Here is a 3,720-nt window from a genome sequence, read left to right on the forward strand (position 1 = left end):
GCTTCCTGCGTGGCCATTGTAAGGTAGGTGTGCCTTACTGTAAGCGTGCTCTGAAGCAGTGTTGGTTAAGCACAGCTCACTCCTCTGTCTTCAACAGATCAGCTTTCTTCACGCTTTATTTCTGTGGCTGGCGTTGTAGAGCACAGCAGCAGCAAGACAGCAAACACGTCCACAACCAGGTACGTGAACATGGGAAACTTTAATTCTGTGAATAATACTGGTATTAATATTAATAAGGCAGTGGTCACGCATGTGTAATGGAGCTCAGGGATAGGTTTATTCTTGTCTGTTAAGCTCTTCCCTTATTTGACATCCACCCGTCCTCTCTTGCTTATCTTCCCCCCACCTGCAAGTGCAGCAGTACTGAAGGCTGAGGGGTCTTTTCCTAGGCAGGCGGACAAAGGCAACTGAAATGCAACTTTGATGTCCCTCTTTGTTCGCGAGTCAGTAGGCCCTGGATATCATCCCAGCAACTCTCTAAGTCAGCCTGGAAATGTTTGCTAGCAGGAAGTAACCCCATTGCAGTGCCTGACACTAACGATGCCATTTTTCCCCCCCCTCACAGCAGGCAGCCTCTGTGAGAGCAGTGGAGCAGCAGCTGTCTGCTCTATGGCTGCTGAACTGCATTTCTCATCACCTGAGATCCCTGAGCCCACCCTAATGGAGAACGTGCTGCGCTATGGACTCTTGTTTGGAGCCCTTTTCCAGCTCCTGTGTGTGCTGGCCATCATCCTGCCAGTTTCCAAGTCCCCAAAGGCAGTAAGTAGCGCTGTGTGAGATTAATAGGAATGCTCAGGCAGTCAGCTGGGAGGGAACCGTCTGTAGCTGTTGCCTATGGCAGTGTGCCCCGGCACTGCTGAGAGTGCCGCACTTGGTTCTGTCCTTCCTTCTGCACGCCAGCAGCCTTGAGGTGCCAGCTCATCCTATCCTGCAGCTGCTGCTGAGCCCTGTGAGCTGCCAGGCAGAGGGTCCACCCTCCCAGCACGGACCGCCTTGCAAGAGAGGACTTTAGGCTCTGGTTTGCATGGGATTTTTGGGAACTAGACAAAGGTGGAGTTTCTAATGTGCCCTGAGGTCAGGAAGGCAATTTCCAGTGCTGGCCCCCAAAGCTGCTCGGTCAGGTGACTTGAGCTCTCAAAGCAGCTGTCAGCCAGTTGTTAGAAAGCTCCCTAACTGTTTCCCAATTGCTTCTTGTAGGACTTGGGGGGTTTTGAGTCTCAGACTTGAGAGACAGTGAAGAAACCCAAGGCAAGTGCTGCTCAGCTGAGCAAGAAAGCCAAGAAAGAAAGCAAAAAGAAGCGATAAGGGCTTGAGCAGGAAGGCACAAAGGACAGCAGAATCGCCTGGAATGCTTCCTCTGAGGTGCACCAAAGGACACACACTGCGTGGTCTTGTTTTCAGGCATGGCCGTGCTTTCCCTTTTGTGGACTGCGAAGAGGAACTAAGGAAACTTTAGTCATTACCAGTATCCCAATTATTTGATTTCATATTGAAATGTATTTTGGATGCATTTAGCATCTCTTTGTTGCAAATTAAAGCAAAACAAACATATGAATAGTGGTGCTGCCTCTTTCATTAGCAGCTCAAAATGCGCCTGGCTAGGGCTGGCAATCACAGAGCCATGAAGTGGTCGGCTTCACGTCCCTCCCTGGAAATGGAGCTGCTTGTCCCACGTTTCCGTGTTGGTGTTCCCAACTGGTGGCCTTTCAGCCCATCTGGAACTGCTGGCGATGGACTGTGAGCATCCCCTGTTCTCCAAGGGCCGAGAGAAACAAAAGTGGCATGGGAGGAAGAAAGGTGTCCCTGCGCCTTGAGCTTGTCTCTCTTCTGTACTTCTGTAGATACTGTATATCTAGTGCTTGTTCTTTGAGAATGATGACCTCTTTGTTAGGTGTGGGGTTTCTGGCCCTCATTTGTCCTATTAATGTGATAGAACTGACAAGCTTGTTTGTGTTTAGGTTGTTTATATGCTCTATTTCTTATTTTCTCCGTATATGCACTGTCCCCATGATTTCCTGTGCATGTGATTAATTCACATGACAATAAACAAAAGAGACACTCTCCATTTCTTAGGAATGATGCTTAGGTTCAGGTACAGATGAGCTTCTTTGTTTTAGAGGCTTCAGGCTTTGGAGACTACCTTGGTTCGAACAGCAGAAGGCATCAGTGTTCACTTCTCAGCAGCACCAATCTACAAACCTGAGTAATAGCTGCTTGTTGCTCTGTTTCTGCAGAGCCTCGCTGCTCCCCGTGCACTGATTACAGCCTTTGGAAAGGCAGCCAACTCACTTTCCTTGGGAAACCACACAGATGTGAACTATAATAGCCCAGTGACTTTAGAGATGATTGAACAGGACTCTTTGATTAAAGGATACTGTCAGATGCATGTCTGCCCCTCTATTATCTGGTGCTCTGTGTTGGGAGCTTGAAGCTAGCAGATCTTGCTCTGGCATTTTCTGTGTGTCCTTTTCCAGTTGGCAAGCTCTGACTGCTAGAACCCAAGATGCTAAAGCAATATTTAGACTCAAATGCATTTAATGAAAATAGGCAATCTGTGTGTGTGCGCTTTCTCCAATGAGACTGGTGCTGTTCCCTCGTGTCTTTACCAGATAACTAGACTTTATTTCCCATGGCTGAAATATGATCTGTCATCTGCCTGAAGGAAACAAACTTTATAGCTTAGGATTCCTTGTTAGTCCAGGTGAAAAGAGCTTTGCCTTCGGTGCCCTGCCTGGATTTTGGTCTTGGTGTAAAGGCTCTGAACGTAACATTCTGACTGCTGTTTTGAGGCTTACCTTTTGTCTCACACATGGTAAGGAAGAAAATTTGGCAGAAATACTTTTTCAATGGTTTAATACATGCTGGTGATTCTGTGATATCTTCTCCTTTTTCTGGTGTGAATAATTGTTGTTTAGTGTTGGTTTTTGTCCTGCTGTTAAAATGGGGGTGTTTTTTTTCTACAAAGCCTGATTTGTGTGCCCCGGTGGCGCAAGTGGTAGGAATGCCGCGTTGCAACACCGGAGGCCCTGGGTTCGAATCCCCCCCTGTGGCGCAAGTGGTAGAAGTGCCGCTCTGCTACACAGGAGGCTCGAATTCCGGGGGGTTGGACACAATGATCTCTAAGGTCCCTTCCAACCCGCACGAGACTATGATACTATGATGATACTCTGATTTAGGCACTTAAGCTTATAACAACCTCTGTGGTAACAGGCTGTGTGTGGATTCACACTCATCCAGAAACACATGCAGAGGAAGCAGGGATGGTGCTGTTCAAGTCTTACTAAATGTAGGCTCAGCCTGATATAGATGCATTCCAGCGGAAATACCCAGCACTTACGTATTTTTGCTTTCACATAAATGCCTGAAATGAGCTGGGCATCAGCCAGTTGTTAGAAAGCTCCCTGACTGTTTCCAAATTGCTTCTTGCAGGACTCAGAGAGCTTTGAGTCTAAGACTTGGGAGACGGTGAAGAAACCCAAGGCAAGTGCTGCTCAGCTGAGCAAGAAATCCAAGAAGGAAAGCAAAAGGAAATGATAAGGGCTTGAGCAGGAAGGCACAAAGGACAGCAGAATCGCCTGGAATGCTTCCTCAGAGGTGCACCAATGGCAACGGACTGCGTGGTCTGTTTTTCAGGCATGGCTGTGCTTTCCCTTTCATGAACTGCGGAGAGGAACTAAGGAAGTTGGAAGGGAAGGGCTTCCAATGCATTAGCAGCAAAGA

The 3,720-nt window shown here is 47.8% G+C and overlaps 1 pseudogene; it reads left to right on the plus strand.

Moving 5' to 3' along the window:
- The first annotated feature begins 609 nt into the window (after positions 1–609).
- Positions 610–1,305, plus strand: LOC146754560 (protein MANBAL-like; annotated as a pseudogene).
- The last annotated feature ends 2,415 nt before the right edge of the window (positions 1,306–3,720 follow it).

The sequence above is a fragment of the Coturnix japonica genome, chromosome W (genome assembly GCF_054131305.1).
Source record: "Coturnix japonica strain WE chromosome W, WE-NBRP24, whole genome shotgun sequence".
Taxonomy (NCBI): domain Eukaryota; kingdom Metazoa; phylum Chordata; class Aves; order Galliformes; family Phasianidae; genus Coturnix; species Coturnix japonica.